Raw genomic sequence first — 24,779 nt, forward strand, 5'->3', positions numbered from 1 at the left:
GGGCCTAGCCAAACGCCAAAAGAAAAAAGAAGTTATCGAGATTACAGATGCTACAAAAAGTCACGACTACTTCCATTAATTATTTAAGTCGATTGGAGTTTTCTATCAACGATTTTCATTTTATATAGGCCTCCTGCGGTGGCAGCATGGTTCCATTTTTATCACTTGTCACTATGCCCGTCACTTTCGAGCAAATGATTCGGCATGGTAACAAATGATAAAGAGCCGACCATCTTAGCCCTACTGGATAGATGAATTGTTATTTAATTTATTGTTACTTATCAATCGACTGAACATCGAAAACACTGAATGAAATATCGACTCGATTCGAGCTTACGAATGTATTACAGTTTGTTTTCAGTTTGACACTCGCTCATGCATCTCACTGTGCTTATTGCTTAGTAATTTATTGAGCGAGCGTAATGCATTCCGGGTTGGAAGTGTTAGAACTACGAGTCAAATAACCTCGACACTGAGAAAGAAATCCGATGCCAGGATTCAATACAATAAAAATCTCGTCATAGCCTCACTTTTTTCAAACATTGCAGCAACGGCTAAATATTCTAATAAGTGTGCATTTTATTTAAGCATATCTATTATACCCAACTCGTAAAACAGTATAATTATCGACTGATCTTTGAATCAAGTTACACTGGGCTCGCTTAGGAACTCGGTCCCGCATCCAATTGGAACAAAGTCAAAGTCTGACATTCAGATTTACAAAATCTGTTATTGACTAGATATTACTCTATATGTATGGCACTCTACCAAGAAATACGCATGAGCGAGATGCACTGAAAGTTATATTATATCAATATCAAATCAATAACATATTTAAGAAATATGAATGCCGTTCCAAGGCGCCATGCACTATTCATGTTACACGATGCGCTTTAACCCCGCTAACAATATAACGCCTATGCACAATACACTATCCAATCACGACTCAGTAGGTGATTACACTACAACCACAACTATATTACGACTTGTAGCAACATGACATGACTGCTTGTTATTTTACCTATCTGCCGGTCCGATTCTAAGAATGATTAAGACACGTTTATGATCTTGGAAAGATCGGTAACTAAACGACATGTCAAAATTGACGTTTATTTCGATTCCGCTGTGATCCCAGTAAGGTCTATCTACGATATTTCTAACGCCAAAGTGACATTATTGGTTGCCCGAATCGAGCTGCTTCTGTCAATTATACGATAAACGAACGATATCTAAATGAGAACTTATCTAAACCGGAACTTATCGTTATTATACCTCATTCTTCGTATCGGGTTGTGCGTTTAGGGTATTGATTTTAACATTAGTTACATATTCGGCCTGATTCGAACTTTAAGATATGTACCTTCGTATGGATCAGATAAGTCAGTGTCAAAAGTGACGTTTTTGTTTGAAGAAAAGACACTTGACACTGACATATCCGATCCGTATCTAGACCTAATATTTGACGTAAGTATCTTTCTTAAAGTTCGAATTGGGCCAATTGACTACCACTACATATAATTTGTGACTAGGTATAGGTTTAAAAGCTAATTTTTATTTTGAATTTTATGTTATTTTTTCTCTTTATAATATAGCATAGATATTAAAAACTGAAATTTTAAAGTAGTCCTCATATCAAAGCCGGTTAATTTTACGTTACTTCGGATATTAGGAAAAACTACGTTATTAATCCATATTAATCACTGTCGGCCCGAATTTCTTCAAACAAAAACATCACCTTTGATACTGACATATCAAATCCATATCGTATCTTTAGGAAATATTTGACGTACCTATCTTAAAGTTCGAATGGGCCGTGTGTTTAAGAACACGTAGCCACCAGCTTTCACAATCATTATATCGAAGCACATCGATAGCAGGCGGCGCCGATAAGCCCATATCGGCTCGGATCGGACCATTACATCGATTTATGAGACGAGATCTCAAACTAGCAACACGTTATAAATCTCACGACCAATTCTCATGAAACACAATGCTTTGAATCGTAGTAAATAAATCAAACATTTTTATTACATTCCGATTCTGTAGTTTTCTCAAATTGATCTGCGCTGCGGGCCTAAGATGGTCATGCTTTTGTCGACTGTCGTCTTGTGCGAGGGTGACGCACGACTCAATAGTCGATAAAAGTGCAACCATCATATCTGTACTGGTGTATTGAGTTATCCAAATGTTCACTTTCACTGGCATTTTTGAAAGAGTAGGATGAAGTGAAGTGGAGTTTCTTGTGCAAGGACCCCAGAAACTGGTATTAAGTAACGTGACCGTGAGCAGGCTTTAAGAGGGAAGTACAGTCAGCATCAAAAGTAGCGGATGAAACAAGGCGCCAAAATTATCTGATTTCCGGATAACTATTCCAAAAATAAATAAATTACTAAAATTCGCGTTCAAAAGTATATCTTTTACAGTCTTGTTTGTTCTATATTAACAACATCACTTTTTAGTTTTTGTTAATCTGTTACAGAATGGTAGATACTTATGAAGCGTTATTTAATCCGCTACTTTTGATGCTGACTGTACTACGTGATCGTCCATACTAAAAGAGAAAACGTTTTTCCACTTTTAAATAGTTTCCATTCTCCATGATTTATATATATATTTTCAGAAAAAGCGAGATCTAGATAGACATCTATCTAGAATATATTATGCTGAAGCGATTAACATCAAAATCAAAGTGATTTATTAATATTTAAGTAGTAAGTGGAAAACGTTTTCTCCCGAAATGAAATTTCATAGAAAAAACACCGTTATTTCGCTAGATTCAAAAAGCTATTCTATCCTCTTAAGAGGAAATTAAAGAATATTAAAACTTCCGAACATGTGTATGGAAGGAATGCGGTAAATAATACAACATGTAGGTATGTTGTTAGGTTGTTACCACGCCTAATCTTATACCTACTACTCCAAAAAACGGAAACTACTATTAGAAGAATGAAACTGACTATTGCGTAAACGTACGAGTATTCAAGCTAAGTGTTATTTAAGACTCGAGTCCTTTGAGTCCTCTGCTTTGAAACTCGACTCAGTTTTTCAGACTCACATATTAAGTCTAAACTCGAGTTCCTTTCAACTTGTTAGAGACTTGAGTCTTTTGTAGGGACTTGAGTCCTTTTCAAGGAACTCTATTTTTTTGTTTGCTAAATTTCGAAATGCTTTGTCTTTAAGTAATCAATCAATCAATATCTTTATTGCTTACTTTTACATAGGAACATAGCTTAGGTACATAAATTGCTATACATATGGATCTATATATTTATACTTATAGGGATGTTTTGATTTATACTTATTCGGAGACTCGAGTCCTTTTGAGTTCTCGTAAAAAAGACTCAATAAATGACTCACCTCGGGACTTAAAAGACTAGGAAGTTTTTAAACCGCCGAGTTTCGTAAAAACGAGTTGAGTTCTTCAAATTCAGACTCAAAAGACTCATGTTCCTACCAACACTAATTCAGGCCTTTAGTACTTTCAGGAATTAATCCCGGCGGATTTCCCGATAAAACAATTTGATAGAAAATCCGGGTTTATCGGGGTTTCGCAGATAAAAGTTACTTTTTCTTCTCCGTGCCTTAGGAAAATCCGGGGTTTTATGGATGCGATGAAAAAGACTTCAGTATTTGTTTTACTTAGTAATTAAACGCCTAATGAATTAAACCTTATAATCCCTAATTCTCTTTTTTATTATAAAAGGTTTCGTATTAAACTTTTAGGTGAATTCTGATTTTAATATCAGATTATGAATTAGATCAGATCCATAACTAATACAAAATATTCAGATCTTATTCATAACATGTTATTAATATCCAAATATCCCGTTTGAACCAAGCTTGTAAAAACTTCCCGATTCGAACTTTATGATACAAATATTACAAATATTAGGTTTAGATAGGATATGCATCACTGACATATCTGATCCATATCATATCTTAAAGTTCGAATAAGGCCGAAACTTTAGACAAGATTCAAAATGGAGCACGCTTAATCAAACACGACTGCTTTAGTGACTACGATGTCCGAATGTGTACATATTATACGAGTAGCATACCAAAATGAGATCCATCATATAGCAAACAGAAATAAAGCTCTGACTTTATAATGTATTGTATTATAAGTATGGACATAAATATTGAATAACTTATCTGTGACAAATAACTCAATATCGGCTGCCGAGGTAGCTGCAACTTATTTAACATTAACTTATATTACGAGTAATAATAGACTCAAGTCACGAACTAAAAATAGTTATGATTTCATTAAAAGTCATAAGGTGTGTTAACAATCGTCCTTGGTGCTCTTTGAAGTGCATCGGTGCATAGGCGGATCAATGACTGACAATGTTGACGAGACAAATAAAAATCTTTAATCCTATTCTATTAAGGACCAGTAGTAGCGTGGATAACGCAGCCCTTGACTTTTTCCCAATAGATGTCACCATCAATCTTAATTACTAGCAATAAAGTTTACAAAGGATCTAATTAGTGAATAAATACGGCTGTTTAGGACGCTATTTTTAATTGTATGTTTAATAATATAATAGGTATTTGTGTGACCGATAAATTCAGGATTGAAAACTGGCTATGGTATGATTTTTCGTTTTGACCGATGAGACGAGTAAGCGTTTTACCTAGTATAGTGTAGGTATGAAGGTACATTAGTGTAATTTCTTAATTTAATTTAACCTAATTATGTAAGCCACATACTTTCATCATCATTACGAGCTGTTGTGTAAAGAAGTGCATATGCAAAAGTGACTGATTACACGATTCTCATTGAACGGTTGATTCCCTCGATTACCGAAAGAAACGCCCCAAGAGAACCAGTATAAACATGATCTCTGTTCACCCTTGTTTGTTATGGATCTCGAGATCCAGATACACTGGTTAGGTTCAGTTCAGCAATAAGACCAACAGTCCAGGGTGCTGAGCCAACACGTGCCAATCGTTAACGCTCCGTAGTATAGCGTAGTCATCTTTCTCTATCACTCTTCCATATTAGTGCGACAGTAACAGTTGCTTTTGTTGTTCGCTACGGAGCGTAAAAGACTTGCACGTTGGCTACGCACCCAGATTTGCCGGCGAAAGCGCTGCGCCGGCGCCGCCGTCGTTAATCTCGCTGCACTAAACTCTCAAGGTCAACTTTCGCGACTGCCTTGCACTTTGCGATATGCTCGCACAGCATATGAGCAGGTAAGCTGACATTTTAATTACGATTTTCTAATACGCATATCGAGAATGTTAATGGTAAAGTTTTGTTAAGGTTCATTTACAAGCAGTTTTTGGGCAGGGAAGGAAATAAAAATACAAATATAAAATATGAAAAAAAACTCTTTTTATAAAATCTCTAAATTTGCATCAGAATTGATACTTAAATAAATATTAAGAAATGTGACGTTTTATATTTTAGAAATTAAATTTTATATCAGCGAAGTTTGTTCAAATACCTACTAGAGAATTTTTATGCAAATAAAAATAAGAAACTTATCAAGGCGATTGAAAAGTCCAATCATAATAGATACTCAGAAATTGTTGATTGATTGATGTACCCCAGCTATTGACTTTCAAAACTCATTAAAATATTTTTGTTGTTTTTCCCGAAAATCAAAGACAGTTTAAGAAACTTACTTGTGAAAACAGCTGGCTTGATTGAATAATCCCGAAAACTTCTCACAATTATAACTGAATAATTATTAACACTTTCCTTAAACAAGTCACGCCTGGCGTATTATTTAATTAAAGGTTTATGTATTAATTGACTCGCGCACAACCATGCCTTAGATTGTTTCAGGAGTGAATGAAATATTGATGTGGTGTCGGGAGTTTTTATTCTGGGCATTGCGAATACGTTTATCAGGGAATGTTTATGAGTAATTAGGGAAATTATATTTGTTATAATCAAAGGAATTATAGGTATATTGGAATAAATATTTGTTTGATTTATGAAGTGCTGACTGTGAAGATGTTAATTAGGGAATGTTCAAGAGTCCAATAAATATGTTTTAGACATATTTTTATATTGATTTAGAAAAGATTTCAGTACGACTTTTCAGTCCGGTTAACTAGCTCGTAGCAACATCATTATTTGTAATCTAACTGGTTTTAATTTTAATTAGATCTTGCATTACATTTTTGGTTCCACTAATTTAGGTTGCGGTCGTTACCCGCGATGTCTTAATTAAATCATCTATTACTATTTTCAAAGTCGAATTAAAGGATCTAATTGGTTATCTTCCTATATTTCTATTCGCTCCGTATACATGACTGTGGCGCCGCCCTAGTGGGTGTCGGACATATCCGGCCCGATTCGAAAAATAAGATACGATAACGATAAGTTCTGGTTTAGATAAGTTCTCATTTAGATATCGTTTGTATGTCGTATAATTGACAGAAGCAGCTCGATTCGGCCGACCAATGTCACTTTGACGTTAGAAATATCGTAGATAGATCTTACTGCGGAATCGAAATAAACGTAAATTTTGACATGTCGTTTAGTTATCGATCTTTCAAAGATCGTTCCAAGATCTTAAACGTGTCTTAATTATTCTACGAATCGGGCCGATCGTCGCTATACTTAACAACGTATCTACTCGTTATTAGATACGTATATCAGATACGAGTTTGAGTATAGCGACGATATTGCTTAATTGACAGTTGGCAGCTGCCAAATAGTATGAAGATGTTGTCGACGATCGTTCATATTTTCACCACGTCGTGTGTTGGCATCGCTGGTGTTTCCCCCACCACCAACTTCGCACATCGCCAATAGCGAAATGTTCACATAACATTCAATACAATCAGCGATATTCAATTAAATATATCTTGAATAACTGTTAGAATAGTAAAAGTTAATTATGCGATTTTAGGTCATGAAATTGCGTAGCGCTCCTGGGTTCTATCTCCGCGATAAGGGGAGTCTGCGTCACACGACGCTCCTGAATGGACGCTCACGCAGCAGACATGATTCATGACTGTATTTTTAGTGCGCTGAGGCATGCGTGCAATTTACTACGAACTATTATGATTCCTGACGCAGCCATGTAGCTTATTATATTATTTTTAATCGTAAAACTCGTCATTCACGCCTACGTAGTGATTAGGGAGCATTCCATGCATTCTTTGCGTAATTAAGTCATCAAATCTGTTTCAGGAGGATTGTCATTTTATCTTAGATTGATGCTGGTTGCGCAATATAAACATTGTAACTATTATCGGATGTTTACAGTTTTTTCGCGTGATTACGTAATTAATTGCTATACTATGTATGGTTTAAATATTTAAGTTATTCTTTACGCCTACTGTTTTTTTAGTTTATTTTAAACAAGTTGGGAATATGGACAACCAGCTTGTGGTCGTCTGTACTAGTATGTGTCACTAGTTTTTTTTTTCTCACTTAGTATTTAATAATTATGACATCAAGAGTTAAAAATTGAAGCAGAATGAGCAATAGAAATTTAAAAAAAGTCTATATAATAAATCGTTCCCTCAAATATTAGTAGCTTGTGTGGCTGAATGACCGCGCGTGTTCCCAGACGAATCGATCAATATTTATAGGGGATCAATAAATCAGCATCCGTCAGCTCGCGAGTGGACAGCCTCGATTATTTCGCGCCGGTGACTCAACGTTAATACCCGATTTGCCTAAAGGCTAAAGGCTGTACGCATAAATTTTATAATTGCAGACTCGTAGACAATGTAGGAACAAGCGCGACGGGTCCCCATGAATAATGTATGGGGAAAAAAAGCTATGCCACCAGCGGCGGTCTTATTGTGTAAACCGCTCGAAGCTGACGGTGTGAACCATTCAGAAATATCCAATGCGAGAAACTTGCAGCACATTAATTTTTGGACCAATTGCAGTGCTACATTTCATATACAGTGTGAGTTTCAACTTGGGCAGCAGGCAGGAAAGTTGTTCAGATGTTATTGCTTACGAGAAAATGAATTGTATATTTGTATATTTTTTGCTGCGGCGTACTTCAATATATTTTCTAGTAAATAGACAACAATATAAACACAATAATGGCGAACGTTTTATCCACACCGTAAATCGAGAGAATATGACCTTTGTATAGATCGAGGCTATTAATTTTGTATTTTTTTTATATTATTTAAATTGTAACTGTATAGTAAAATGAATGCAATTGCCATGACGATTTCAGTTACGCAATGGGCCAGGTAGACCAGGACTGTATTTTTATAAAATGTAGGTTTCAGGGTGAACCACTGTTCCTATTTAGGGACAAGTCAGATGCTCCTTTGTTCATAGTTGTCATTGATATATTGCTCGGAGTAGATGCGCATTTTCAAAGTTTATTTATATAATTTAAACCTTTAAAGTGGCCGAACATTTTTTACCTTATTCAAATGACGTCTCAGATCTGATGTCGGTGTTGTATCTGAAATAACATAGAAAAATGTTGAAAAAGTATGTAGGAGAAGATTGAATAAGTTATATGTACGTAAAAAAATCGAGGAACGAATGTGCCCTTGTATTGTTAAAGATTCTAAATGCATTTATGCATGTGACTATTGGGCAGAACTTTTTGACAATCAATAATGTTAATGTTTTATTTCATGTTTCTGCTCTACGAGTTAGTTTATATTTAACCTCGAATGACATAATTTGTAACTTGTAGAAATAATAATATTTTATTAACAGCTCTTAATAAACTTATGTTTACCTACACATATGTCATAAACCCTTCATGAAGCTTTTAATACCAGAAATTATGGCCAGCATAAAGATAAACTCTTTTTTAGAACAAATTTATTTTCTGTGAACATCGAATTCATTTTATAACAACATTTAAATTATTAACATCTCTGAAAAACAAAGGAATTTGATTTAACCTCAATTCTAACATCAGTTGAGATGATGTTTTATTAGAAATGAAATGTCACTTACAATTTTATTTATCCCTTTATGAAACTTCCTTCGCACGTTTGAAAAACTCACGCTCTTATTTTAATCTCTTAACATTATGTAACAGTCACATAAACTCCTATTACGTAGCGTGGAACCTAATGATATTTATCAAATTATTTCTGTAGGTAAATTAAATACCCAATTGTTAAAAAGAGGCGTTGTATATATACTAAAAACGGTGATATTCGATACGATTATTCGGCAACTATTCTGTATTAAGCATAGGTATTCGGTCACTTTGCCGAATATTCGTTATTTGGTCGAATAGTAGGGAACAGTCTCATCTGTTAATCTAAAAAGAAAAATTACACAATAAAAAATACCGCAAACCACTATATTTAATAATTATTATGTATTCTTGTAAAATTGTTAAATACTAAAACCTTTTTTTGAGGATTTGTTGATTACACACATATAATTTTGATTTAATTAATTTTAACTACATTTACTACCTAGTTGAGGGCAACAAAAATTAATTCTTAGCAAACTTTATGTTTTTTGGCGAACAATTTTCATAATTAATGTGACTCAAAATATTCGCATGTTATGCCGAATAACGGCCCGATTCTAAGAATGAATTACGATAACGATAAGTTCTGGTTTAGATAAGTTCTCATTCGTTAACGTTCGATATCGTTTCGGGCAACCAATGCCACTTTGACGTTAGAAATATCGTAGATAGATCTTATTGGGATCACAGCGGAATCGAAATAAACGTCAATTTTGACATGTTGTTTAGTTATCGATCTTTTAAAGATCTTACCAAGATCTTAAACGTGTCTTAATCATTCCTCGAATCGGGCCGTCTGTATTCGGCGCTTCGGCCGAGAAAGCGGCCGAATATTCGGTATTCGGCCAAAACCACTATTCATAGCATCTCTAGCTGATATATAAGACTATAAGCCATTTAATAACAGGTAAACAAACTATATGGACCAAATTCTTATAAACATTGCGTAGCACTAAAAATATTTCATAACAAAAACAAGATATTTTTTTATCACTCCGTTCCACTTCCACTGAAATTTATCATGAGATTTTCGTGAAGCTCGCGGCAACCCTTTGAGGATAATATCGTGTCGTACAAAACGGGCTAAACTGAAAACTTGCGAGTAGTCCAGTAAAGTAGAGCTGAAATATTGCCCGCCCACTGTCTAGTCAGTAGCATGCTAGGCCCTTTATTAAAACAATTTATGCTCTGCTAACGTTTTTTTTATGCTAATTCATTTGAGCGGAATGTTCTGTATTAGTGAATATTTATTTAACTTTAGGTTTTGATGTCGTTTACATAACTCATCAGCAACAATAAAAAAACACTGTTGTTTTTTACAAGCTTTATTTAACTTGCCCTGTTATAATTTGAGTGGATGTGGGTCAATCAAAGGTGGGTCTTGTACCAAAAAATAAATTTTTGCTATAAACTTATTTTATGTTAGAGCTATTCCATACTGTATTAATTAATTCAATTAAAACCCACAGGCCAATTCGAACTTACACTGACATCAAAATGATGTGATTTAGTTATCGTGCGTCTCGCTTGCCCCATCACATGTAGGTACGGACAAATACGAGCGAAATGCACAATATCGAAGTGACATCATGCCATTCTGATATCAGGGTACGTTCGAATTCGCCTATAAGTCTCGTAAATGCTCACAACTCTTAAACCTAATTAAAATGATTCTATACGTATCAACTCATTCGGGTTTGGCCCGCGATAACCTCTAACCTCCAGTTGGCAGTTAAGCGTATTTTCCAATTATTTAATAAATATCGCAATTATCGTCGTGCATAAACAGCAATTGTTATGGGGCAATTATTTTAACAAATAATTCCTCGATGGAGCGATCTTTGCAGATTGAAGCCGCGCGAGGACTGCGATCAATCACGTGGCGAGATAAAACGGCCTTCTGTCTGGGCTCTGGGCTTATTCGTGGCTATGTCTGCCCTTTTAATCTCGCTAAACTTGGATTGGTATCTTTTATACTCTATCTATATAATACGCATATAGGTATGTTGTAGAGGTTAAGCTGCCTTTCCAGCAGAGATGTGCAAGTAGGCGGAGTTGAAGCTAAGCGATGTCAAAAAACAATAAGATTATCCTGGTAAGTAACATTACCTAAAATAGATTATAATGGTGCATGCATTTATGTATTTTCTGTTGCAAATAAACTAATTGATTGATTGGTATGATTGATTAATTGAATAATGTAGAATAAGTATAGGTATGTATAACTAAATATGTGGTGTACTTAAGAAATTATTAGATTTATTACCGTATTATGTAGGGCTTACACGTATCCAGTTATGTTTACTGACGTCTCTCGTACATATATAATATTGACAGGTTTACGTTGTAAAGTTAAGGTCAAAAATATTTACGCGGGAACGTGACTTGAATGAAGGTATGTAAACTCCATTTTACTGGTGAGGGCGGTATATACATATTTTTTTAAATCTTTATTGCACATAAGAAAACACACTGTACAATAGGCGAACTCAATGCCGTAAGGCATTCTCTACCAGTCAACCTTTAGGCAAAGGAGATAAGTTGTAGGCGGTGCAAAAACATGAGGTATAGATGATACAATTAGGTACATGTACGAACACAATACAATCATAAGAAATACACAAACATAAACATACATATATATAAATAATAATATTGATACATATATATATATATATATTTATATGAAATCAGTCGTGGCATCATGGTTCCATTTTTATCACTTGTCACTATGCCCGTCACTTTCGCGCTTATATACTTGTTAGAACGTGACAGGCATGGCGACAAATGATAAAGAGCCGACCATCTTAGCCCTAGCGATGAACTTACAAAGCAGAATCACTAAGATTTTCCAGTACTGCCAGCAAAGTGTTCACTTAAGGATTTTTTAAAAGCAAACCTATTCAGACACTGTCTAATTTTGTTAGGGAGACTATTCCAAAAGCGAGCTGCCTGAATAGAGAAAGAATCGGACATGTAACCAGTTCGGTGAGATGGTATAGACAGCGATAGATTGCCAGAAGACCGAAGCAGATGGACACGAGAGACACCATACTAGTGGAAGAAAGATTTTAGATATTCGGGGACTGAGGGTCGTTAAGAACAGAAAAGAAGATGCAAAGCATGCAAATGTTCCGCCGAATACGAATAGGAAACCAGCCAAGTTTTGAGCGGAATGAGGAGACATGATCGTATTTGCGGAGACAGAAAACAAAACGAATACAATTATTCATTAACGATCTAATTTGTCCAAGAGCTCCTCATTTAAGACCGGATAACATACATCACCATAGTCGATTACTGGTAGGATTATATTAAGATATAATAAAATACTTATACAAATACAAAATCGATTTATTTGCCAAAAGTCCTTTTGTACACATCTAAACTACAAACTAGGCACAGCTTGTATGAAGAAGCAGACCGGACTGATTTCCCAAACTATATGCGACACGTAAGTAAACAGGTTCAGGTTCAAAATAGAGCCAGATGACAATGCCTTTATAAACTTAAACTAAGGAAAAAAAGACCGCACACGCGTAGAAAATCATTAAAACTAACTATAATATTAATAATATTACACAATATCTATTTTTTTTTGAAACGACGAAATAGTCTTAGATTTTACACATCGTACTTAATTAAAGTATTTTTGGTAAAACATAGGTAACCCCTTGTAGGGCACTTACACTGCCAGACATCAGTGCTAGACACTACGTTCATAATTCAAAGATACTTAACTATTTACTGTGTTAGGAAAAAACACAGTCGTTGTCATGGTTTCAAATAAAAATGTATGAATATCACTGTGTCGTCATCCTGAATAAGTACCCAATATTTTTACTAGGTAGGTATATTGTATACAAATAACTTACCTAGTCAATAGGTGCTACCCTGGTGATATCATAAAGTCGTGGAATCATTAATCTTAATGGAATAGCAATCACGCATATATTAATGTTAATGCTTGCTGTATGCAAAAATGCTTGAATCGCATTTTGACTGCGAAATTTATTATTATTTAAGGCTTAAATTTAAAAAATAACATCTGTATACTAGTTTTCATTGCAACCTTCGCTATATTTGGTTGTACAAGATCGCACTTATCTCCTGCAGACGGATAAGAGAAACAAAACTAGGAATTTAAATTTATTACATTGAGGACTTTTCGAAGAAGTATTTAAGATCATATATTTAAAGTATTTGATGATAGCCAAGTATATCTATCTAATTTATTTCGTTAATAGTTCGATACACAAAATGTGTAAGTTAAACATTGTGAATAAATAAAAATTACAATAATAATTTGATATCCACGTCTGAAGTTGATTAGTTCAAGGTACTACTGATAGTAATGATGAGGTTGCAAATTTTCTTTAGGGAATAATTAATTATAATTAAATATTTCCATTCTAATTTGATACATATTTAAGATAGCGTTAGGGACGGAAGGACGGTCTGACTGGCTACAATAACAAGGGACGATAAATCAATTTAGAGCCAAGAGCGGAATCTAATCAAATCAGGGCGACTCAATGGAGCGATAGAAAATAATTAACGAATAACTGGCTAAATATAACGAGATCTTTTAATGAGAAATGTTTACGCATCGGATTTTATTAATAATGAAACTCTAAATCAATTCGCATTCGATTTTTCTAGTCACACCAGTTATGATTCTGTACGCGGCGCAAATTCAAGTTTTTATGAAGTAATGTGACAGATATAACTTGTGTTTATGCTAATAAAAATATTTTAACGTTATCACAAATTGACATGCCATTTTGTTTTTGTAAACGGGCGTGTCATTACTGTCAGTTTATTTATAAAAGTCAAAAGTCAAGTCAAAAGTCAAAATATTCTTTATTCAAATAGGCCTAGCAACAAGCACTTTTAAATCGTCAAATTTTACAAATATCATCTTAATCTAAATATCAGAGCAATTTATTGATGCAGTTATTATTGTTCTAAAAAAAACATTGAACTATTATAGATATGGTAAACTTAATAATAAGAATTTCACAAAAAGATCGTCAAACATCAAAATTGTATAAAAATACTAGTCTAGAACCTTTCTAGAATAAAATCTAAATGTCAAAAAATACGGTATTACATTGAATTATCAATTTCATCATTAATAACATAACAATAAATAATTCATTCTTTACAATCACACTTAATCCCACGGTGTTTCATCATTCATGTAGTCTTGTGTGCTATAATAGGCTTTAGAGATAAGCTTACGTTTTACATAATTTTTAAATTTACTAACAGACAATTCAGTTATAATATTAGGAAGTTTATTGTAAAATCTTACACAATTACCCATGAATGATTTCTTAATTTTATGGAGCCTAGTGAAGGGCACTGCGAGCTTATGCTTATTTCTAGTATTAATATTATGTATTTCAGTTTTTCTTAAAACTGGCAATGTTTTTATGTCCATACAGAATATTCTCATAAATATATTGACAGTGCACTGTCATTATGTTAATGTCCTTAAACTTATCTCTAAGTGTGTCTCTATGGTACATTTTATATATTGCACGAATAGCCCTCTTCTGCAGAACAAAAATGGTATTTATCTCTGAAGCACTACCCCATAGTAAAATACCATATGACATAATGCTATGAAAGTAACTAAAGTAAACTAATCGAGCTGTTTTCACGTCTGTTAACTGACGGATCTTGCTCACTGCAAAAGCTGCAGAACTCAGTCTATTCGAGAGATTAGCAATATGGGGACCCCATTGTAGTTTAGAATCTAAAGTTATACCAAGAAAAACTGTGCTATCTACTAGTTCCAATTCCTCATCCTTGACAATGACACCTGTTTGCTCATTCCTTATGTGACTTGTAACAAACTTAATGCACTTAGTCTTTTTCTCATTTAACAATAAATTATTAACATTAAACCAATTTACTACTTTAGAAATAGCATTGTTTACATCACTGCAAGCTTGTTGCTGTCGTTTGACTTTGAAAATAAGTGAGGTATCGTCTGCAAACAATACTATGTCATGGTGGGTCTTTACAAGGTAAGGCAGGTCATTAATGTAGATAAGGAACAGGAACGGCCCCAATATTGATCCCTGCGGTACACCCATAGAGACCAATGACCCCGGTGATCGCTGTCCACTCACATCAACCCTTTGTATTCTACCGTGTAAGTAAGACTTTATTAAATTCAGTGCCGAGCCTCTTACTCCATAATAGTGCAGTTTCCTGATCAATGTTTCATGACAGACGCAATCGAAGGCCTTAGATAAGTCACAGAAGATACCTAAAGCATCCTGTGACTCCTCCCAGGCATCGAAGATCTGTTTAATTAGCTCAACACCAGCGTCGGTTGTTGAGCGACCCCGTGTAAAACCAAATTGTTTGTTGTGCATTAGATTATTAATGTTAAAATGTTTCAATAACTGACTCAAAGCTATTTTTTCAAAAATTTTGCTGAATGTTGGTAACGCTGATATCGGTCTAAAGTTAGTGGGGTCGGATGTGCTACCTGATTTAAATAAAGGAGTGACTTTACTATGTTTCATTAGATCAGGAAACTCACCGCAGTCAACACTGTTATTAAATATAACTACCAGGTCAGGCGCTACAACTTCTATTAAGGATTTGACAGTATGAACGGAGACTCCCCAAAGGTCACTAGTTTTTTTTACATTAATTGATTTAAACGCCTTTAATATATCTGAGGCACTCACATGTTCAAAATGAAGGTTTCTAGTACATTCTGGGACATTCTCTTCTAACAGTGTAACGGCAGACGAGGGTGATGAATTTAAGTTCTTAGTTGTGGAAGCTGGTACCTCGGTGAAGAATTTTTCAAATTCTGTTGCTACATCTAAACTGGAATCTACGATTTTGTCATCAATTTTTAGTTTAAGATCTTTCATCCTTTGCTTTGATCTACCAGTCTCCACATTAATTACTTTCCACGTTGTTTTAATTATATCAGAGCTAGTTTTTATTGTTTGACTTAAATAATTACGCTTAGCGATATGGCAATCTATTTTAAACTTCTTCGAATATTGTTTAACATATTCCTTAAATTCATCACTCGTATTGAACCGCCGTTCCTCATACAAGGCATACAATGCTCGTCTTCGTTGATGTAACTCTGCAATAGCCCACTCACTAAAAACTGATGCATCACTAACCATGACCGATGTTGTAGTAAATATCGCATTATAATTTTCCATAAAAGTGTGAAAGAATGAATTATACATATCATTAGGACTCATGTTGGAAGACAGAAAGGGTAGCGCCTGAATTAAACTTATACATAGGAGTTCGATTAAAAATAACAATTAAACGCAGAGAATGTACCCCAGTCTTACGAATTGCGTGTAAAAAATATGCTCTTATTATGGTGTTCTTAAAAATAAAATTAAGGTCTTTCCAGTTTTGTAAAAGTGTACCTATGTATATATGATTTTTGTAAATTTCTCTACAATTGTACTAAAGAAGTAGTACTTTGTGTCCAGGAAATGAATTACATATTGTATAATATAAAAACTATGTTTAGGCTATGACGAAAGATTGATCGAAAAAATATTGCATAGCACGCACGCATAAAACCAGGTGAGCGAAATAAAAATTGGCCTTCGCCATTTATTTACGTCTGGGAAGGTATTGTTTACTGCGCGCGAATGAAATATGTTAATAGCGTTATTTTATTGGGGTATGGAATGTTCAGTGCTTTTGCAAAATCCGCACGATTTTTGCTAACAACTCACGCATGATCCGAAGTCCAGTATGCCCTGTAACATACATATTATATGGACGCTAACGCATAAAAAATGCGTTGCTGACCAACGACGGTCAAAAACGGGTTCTATCAAGCCCTTTTCTCGTTTAATAAATAAGAGCGTCGTATCGATTAGCTTCCCGACTGGCCACATAGCCCAGGAAATAAAGAAGTTCGACTTTCGCAATTTAGTTATTTTTCTGAAAGTGAGTGCTCGCCCGGCGGTGACGCGACCTCACCTGTTTTCAAAGAGGCAATTTGAAGACGTATTACCCTTTGTTCGCGAGACCCTGCCGGGAGGTGCTTACGGCAGCGTTTATTGTGAATCTAATGTTCCTGCAAATGGAATGGCAGATTGTTTCGCTTTTAAACGCCCGCCCAAATATGAAATGGAAATTTAAACTTTACTAAACATCTGTTTGGCTATGGTCCTGTAAATTAAAACTTGAGCGTAGAAAGTTGTTGCTCAGAATTTCTCCTGCTTGTATCGCAGACGCAGCTGTATCACGTCCAATATGCTTCGATGCTAATTTGAATCTTATTCTCTTGCCTTAAGTGCGAAGACGTTTCGATATTATAGTCTTGTCCGTACATTGCAACACGTAGACCGTTCAGTTCCGTGCTAAACACGCGAAGCGCTACTTTCGACACGGGTGCAGTTAGCGGCCCTTCATATGGAGATGCCAGGCGCCCTCGCAACTAACAACACTTCACACGATTTCGACGACATTCTCTAAACAAGTTGCTAGTTTGTTTGAGGTCTTTGTTAAATCGACTGAAGAACTCTACAAACAACGCGTTTGAGCGTGAATAAAATACACTGAATTTCATTCAATAGTTAAAGGAATTTGGTCAGGTATCCCGGAGACCTAGAGTAAACTTTGCATAGCTGACAATTGCAAAGGAAATCTATGTCTATGCAGCGCATCGCTTGTAAGAAAACAACAGCAGTACCTAAACCAACTGAATAGTTAAGAGAATTTGTAAAAGCAAACAAACCTTTGAATTTTCAAAGTACTTAAATTATGTATACATGTTTATTTTAGGGTAGACCGGGGTAAAATGCGATTGGGGGTAAAACATGAATTGGGCTGCGCCATAGATCCGGACTTCTGTCGTATAACACCGGACTAATGAGAAAAACATGTCACTGCTGTTTTAGTTACTCTTGGGCCATAAAACTAAACTTATGAGTTTTTTATCGACGTCTGCAAGTTTTTACAATGTTTGAATCCAAAGACCACCAACACAATACTTATATGTATACCTACCTATTTTTAATTACTTTATATGATGTTTTGTAACTTAGTTATCCCATTTTCCCTGGACTCTCCTATATTGCTTAGTATGCTTAACAATCGAAGAATTCCTTGTAAATCTATATACCTTCTGTATATTCATGCAATAAATCTGGCACTGTTTGAGGCATGTACGTTAAACTGCAACAAAAAGCACGTTAATTCGCATAACGTTGTTTGGTGATGCTGCGTGCGCCAGCTCGGACCTAATAGACGCGGCCTCGACCTGCTTTGGCTGACAATAATCATTCATTTATTGAGACCATACCTAGAATATTTTCAGCTGTGAAAACGAATATTCCTAGATAAAGATGACTTTGTTCATGTTAACCTTCTGGTAACTCATTAATATATCATTATGAAGTTAATTAACTATTGCACCATTCAGGATTAGCCACTAACTCGGAGTTAACCGTTAACACAGGGTGAAATTCTGGTAACTCTGGGCTTAACCGCTTAACCCCAAGTTAGTGGCTAGTCCTAGACGGCGCAAGTGGCCCTTAGGTACTTTAGAATAAATATGTAATAATATTTTTCTTGCCTACCGGCACATTTATTTCATCCGCCTTCACATACCAAGTTATTACTACTGAATGTTATTCAATAAGAATTTAAACGTGGCTATCGCGTTTTACACAATTGCTCCGCTGCACATTTTCCATGTCGAATATACCTATAGCAAGGCATTTTTAATCTTTGCTGAATGCGGTAGAATGCTTCACATTATTTCGCAGAAACTATATTACCAACCAACCCACAGCATTTGTGAGTCAACTACAATGGGCGGATTGGGCGGTGAACATGAATTAATTGCAGTTTATTATTTTAAATAACTGTAATTACATATTAATTAAGCATAATAGATACTTGCAATCCACACATTACAGGTACGACTTCCTTATTGAAATCGGTAAGATATAAAAAACTGCTATATCAAATCAGTTTTCATCACACTTGCTCGTAATAGATGTTACTAGACGTAGGCGATGCGGTCCGTAAATCCTAAATTTCGACCTAGGGCTGTAATGTCCGTAGGTAAGATAGTAGGCTTCTGCCTACTCTAACCTCAACTTTGTGACAGCAAAAACATTGTGCGTGTCACGGGCGTTCAGGAATTTCGAATTCGTGTTAATGAAGCCCTCGCCTTCGGGCTTCAATTCAAACTCGTTCTTACATTTTTGTTTACCCTTAATACACAATGTACCATTAATTTTATCAAGAGTATGACACTAGTATGACGCATGAAAAAGCACATTGCTTTTAAATTAAGCGTCAACGTTTTATACACAAACGTTGACAGCTGAAGGACGTCGTCTTGTCATGTCAAACCGATTTATTGTTTGTGCATTCCTACATATGATGCCAGACATATTTAGGTACTACGATATGTCTGCGACTGGTATTATCGCGTGTCAAAATTTCACAAGGACCGCGATATATAGATACACGTAAGAACTACATCATTTGTTTCCCTTGATTAATCACTGTGTCGTATAGTAGGCAGCCATGAAATTCGTATCACATTTCCATGGACGAAATACATATCCATACATGGACGAAATGTGTTAAATCTCACTTGTGTCCGGTGTACATATTTTATCATCTGAATTCTTCGACATAATGCTTCTCTGACCCTGTTTATCAACCTTCGTTGCGGTACATAGCTCGCGGCTGCAGCCATGTCTAAAGTGTAAACATGACCCACCCACTTCAATGTGCTCTAAGTGATGTCAATATGTAGGTACTGCGTAATCATAACAAAGTGACCGGCGCGGTTAAACCGGGCAAGTAATTAATGACTTTTAGTACAAATGACGCGTTTCATTAACGTAATGGTAAGCGATTTGCCACATGGTCGTGCGCCACTTGGACGCTGATACAATAATAGGATTATTTTAATGATAACGCATTTCAATTTGTTGGATCGTTGAGTCCGCGCGTGCATATAGCGTCATTAGCCCAGTTCCTGGTCTTGTGCTTCGTCTGTTCATTACAGTTATCGGGTTACAAGACATGGCGTAATCTTCAACAGTATTTCTAGCCAATATATTTAATATACCTACTGCAGTGTGGGCATGGGTATGTGGGCAAGCATAGATGTGTATTCCATAGAAATAAATGCAACCGTTGACATTTACCTTAAAACTATACACATACTTATGCAATACCGCGCAACTAACAAAGTCGGTAAAGTAGTAAAATCAAACAATATAACAAGGAAATAGGACCTTACTGCATTTGTTAGCTACGCGTAGACTATATGAATACGAATACGTCGTCTATTCGTTTAGTAGGTATAATCTAGTTAATTAATTTTCTTTTGCGGAATAGAAACCTAGACTAAACTTATATTTATGAGGGACATACTTATTTAAATTTTGATGAAACGCCAGGATTGGTGTTAAAATGATATTTCCATATGGTCATTGTGACACAACGTAGAGTCCGTCTAAACTTACTCTACACTGGCTTGGCAAGTAAATTTGTAAAAGAGCATCATGATCTCTCTTTTCCAGTACAATTAAACAAATTTGCTCCTGTGTACTTGTACTAGAAAAATAATTGATTAAGGTACTTACGCGTCCGAGTACTCGTCACAGTCGGTCCCAGTACAGTACACGTCATCTTTAAACTTACGTCTGTCTGGGAATACGCGTGTGGAGCACTAGGACGTTTACCTTAATTTCACTGTTATCAGGACCTATATACCTGATTGGTCTCTTGCGCAGTAATCTCGTTATCGCGTTATCTATGCACCGGCGCTGACATACTGCCCGCGCGCATGCTGCTCTTATCGCTCAAACAACACCAAGGTCAACAAACATAAGTCGCATTTAAACTTAGTTTCATATGTAGAATTACTATGTTGCTGTCAATTGTTTGTTTAACGAGATATTTTCTTTAAAATAAGGTGTATATTTTATAACTCGAAATCAGCGCGCAGAAGTTAATTTTATCATCTTCTAGTAAAGTAATTAAACGCACATGTTGTGTCATATTCCTCGCTAGCAGTAGAATTTTAGGTACTGATTTTAAATGATTAATATTTAATAATATTCATATTACTTAATCTAGATTAGGAATATTATTACAATCACAACTAGTTTTTTAAGGTTCGGCAGCAAATTGGTTTGCATCTCATACCTTGCAATTTGCATAAGATTCTTGTTACTCGTGGTTCAAAATTGGGCTTACTTTAATTAAATTAACTTAAGCTGAAGTAATTAAAAACATTTAGGCATGAGTGGTAAACAGCAGATTTGCTTCATTACAAATGACTTACCGTCATGGAAAGATATAGTTACGCCGAAAAGCACAGTTGCTGGGAGAAGAACACGCTCTCTAAAAATATGCTAGAGCTCCTTTTATACTTACTATCCCAATAGTTTTAATTTTGATTTATAAATAACAAACTCTTTAAATATTTACTATTAACATTTGTATCTTAAGATCTTAACGTAACGATTTCTTCTTTTGCTGATAGTGTAATCCTAAATATTATGACGTTAAATGAAACTTAACCATTGATAGTTGCTATCGTTAAACCAATAAACCATATCAGAATATTCAACGGTCCCGTTTATTCTCCGTATAATTAATAAATTCTTGATAAAGCTTTCTATCCGATAGTAGGTAAATTGAGATGGAACTCGATTGTTGTTGTGGGCTAGTGGATTAGCCCACATACCTAATCACTGTGATTACTTCAATCATGAATAGCTCTCGAAAGTAAACCAGAAGAAACCTACTTGATTGATCTGCTTAAGCTCTATACGTAAACAAACTGCGAAGTATATTGTGGTTTAATTTAACACAACGCCAAGAACATTACAAAAGAATGATAATTGGAAAACTATAGAATTCATATTATCATTGTAAATAAATTTATTACTTGCTGTAATATTATGTGGACTGTTAATAAACTTAAATCATAAAAGATTCACTTGTGGTTAGTGGGATTCCACGTTGAATAAGCCATAAAATTGTCGCTTCCGAGTCCACAATCGTTGAATTACAGCAAGTTATTTCTTGGGTGGGAGCGGTGCTCTGCCGCGCGTCTTTATAACGCAAGTAGGCGTGTTACCTCTCAATATTTATGTGTTCAAGTGTTTGGAAATAAACCACACAGTGTTGGACAACTACATGGCTTTACAAGGTATAAAAAGGTAAATGAAATGGGTTCTATATCAGAAATAAGTCTCCATTGAGCTCGTATTTAGGTATCTCAACTAATGTGTTGCAACAGCATTTTGCATCGTATCTTATCGTAAATGATATCCAATAATTGCAAGTCATTTTTATACTCGTAATTGATGCCCTCCGGTTTTTATGTATACCAGTGACCAAATTAAAATTACCTGTTCTTTGCATTATTCGTGTTCATTAATCCTATTTATCGTGTCAAGAGGATATTAATTTGCACGAGTGACAGATGTTTTATCTCATGTCTGGCCTGTGTATGCACTTAACGTGCCAGTAGGTGCTTACAGGTATGTAGGTTATTTTTGCGGCGTAGCATGGAAGGTCGAATATCAACAACACGTAGCTAAAGTAACAAATCTTTATTATTATTTGATTTTTTTTTGCAAATGAAGCTAAACATGATATTATGACGTTACTGCATTTTAGGAATTTCGGTGTGAAATATGTTAAACACACTGTTTTTGAGTGCAAAGTATCAACAACATGCCTACATTTGCAAACGAACCATTTATCATGTGTCTGTTTACATTATATTTTGTGCTCAAGAATGCTTACCTACAGGAGCATTCTATAATATACACATTTACATAATACTCTAATAATAATAAATAAATAAGTTTTTGGGGAAAGTTGAATTTTTGGTACAAACTTTTATCGCTAGCTAGACTTTTCTTTCTACAGGCAACTAATACTCATCGAGACAATTCTAAAAACCCCAAACACAATTATGTTGCGTTGTTATATCACAAAGTTCCTATAGCCACCTCCTGTCTGCGTCATCAGATCAGCTCCATGGTACCATAATATTGCATTGTCACCCGACACATATGTATGCAAATTTTCAGCTTCGTCGGTACTCAGAACCCGAGAAGTGGGTAAAATTTGGACGCATACATAGTTACATTGATACATGTACTGTACATGGCAAGTTAAAAAATAATACAAGCTTAAATGTAGTAACTTTGCAAGTTAAATAAACCCTTGTAAAATACTTATGTAATATGCCTACAAGTTCAATAAATACAGCTTAATCTTTGGAAACAATAACGCAGTGCAACGTTTGGCAATTTGCCTCTCTTCCTGAAGAATAATCACAAATAATTATGAATCACGTATTCATTGTTCGGAAAATCCTCATACGATTAATTATATGGTTCCCGCTACTTGTTCTCATCAATTGATCCTCTCAACGAGTATGCGGGAATCAGGCCTTTAAACATTAGGTCATTGTTGGAACGTTGCATTCTTCATCCCGCATACGAGATTAATTGAAACTTCACAGTTAATCGTTTTAGAAAGTTTTGGATGCATGCCAACAGCTGGTCTGCATCAAATACTTGTACGGAGTTTTAACTCGACATACGGTCAAGGTTATCCTTAAACGCCCGTAACTTAATCTGCTATAATCGATTCACTTTTAATTTATAACTGAGTTGATGTGTTTGATATCTGACACATAAAATTCATACGAAGAAAAAACTTACATCATGGTTATAAATATAAGGTATAGTAATATGCAAACAACTATTTGTTACACGTATATCGAATCAAAATGCGTTATAAAACGCTAGAACCTGTATTTGTCTTAGCTAGAAAGGGATTACTCATTCGGCGTTTAATTAATAACCACTAAGATAAATTATAATAAAGTCGACGACCATGCGATCGATTGCTTTGAACAGGTTTAGAAATTTCCTCCCGAACCTATCTCCTATCTTTCCAGAGAGTTTTGAAAGTGAAATAAACAACCTACCTCCTACATATTGCATTGATACCCTGATACATATTAGTATTATGACTAATGAGAAATAGTGACATTTTATTATTAGATCAGTTGTGAAATATGTCGTCTATTTATATTCCAATAGGTATTCGAAACTATGTAGAGAGCATTCCTGCTACAGCAGTAGTGGCAGTAGTAAAATTGCACACTGCTGCCACTTTATGCTCTCGTAAATGATCGATGGCATAGAATCGGGCAGTCCCTCTAGCGTATTTCACGTGATGTTAGACAATAAATCTCCCGCAGCGCTAACTTTGGCTATTATCCAATAGTTATTATTACTTAATGAATAATAATATCTAAAGTACCCCGAATCGATGCATAGTTGCAGTAGGTACAATTGCATCTGTTCATGCGCTGAACACATCTATAGTGCTTCGAAAATTAAATCGGGTCATTAATCTTGCTACAATTCTAGTTACTAAATGCATTTCTCTCGTGTTTCGCTTTCATCTTTAAATAGAAAATGTTACGATCGCGAGTTACAATGGAGTAATTGTGTTGTGTTTGTAAAGTAATAAATTGATAGAGCCAATACCATCACTTCATTATTAGTACCATAATTAGCGTGCTATGAGTAGAGATGGGTAGTGAGTAAATACTGAGTAAATACTCGGTCTTTACTCAATTTAAGTAGCAGTATCTAATCGTTTATACCCAAATTGGTGGGTTAAACTATTTAAAGTGCTGAAATATAAATTTGAAATATGGGTGTATATTGTAAGCCACTACTGGATTAAGTACTCAAAATTGTTATTTTTAAGGAGGGCACTCCACACATGTAACTAATA

The 24,779-nt window shown here is 35.1% G+C and overlaps 2 protein-coding genes across 4 annotated transcripts in view; one reads left to right on the top strand and one right to left on the bottom strand.

The window, feature by feature from the left end:
* The window catches only part of LOC133519507 (synapsin-like), a 145,153-nt gene that overhangs the window by 89,205 nt on the left and 31,169 nt on the right, over positions 1 to 24,779 (top strand). The window lies entirely within an intron of this gene.
* The window catches only part of LOC133520025 (metalloproteinase inhibitor 3-like), a 58,148-nt gene that overhangs the window by 22,972 nt on the left and 10,397 nt on the right, over positions 1 to 24,779 (bottom strand). Inside the window, exon 2 of one of the 3 annotated variants that reach the window (XM_061854274.1) lies at positions 8,365 to 8,405. The exons of 1 other annotated variant lie outside the window; for it this stretch is intronic. The gene's annotated coding sequence lies outside the window, so the exon portion shown is untranslated. Of the gene's footprint in view, positions 1 to 5,634; positions 5,787 to 8,364; positions 8,406 to 24,779 lie in introns of those variants that run through there. One more of the 3 variants, XM_061854277.1, reaches the window with a different exon arrangement.

This window comes from Cydia pomonella, chromosome 7 (assembly GCF_033807575.1).
Source record: "Cydia pomonella isolate Wapato2018A chromosome 7, ilCydPomo1, whole genome shotgun sequence".
Taxonomy (NCBI): domain Eukaryota; kingdom Metazoa; phylum Arthropoda; class Insecta; order Lepidoptera; family Tortricidae; genus Cydia; species Cydia pomonella.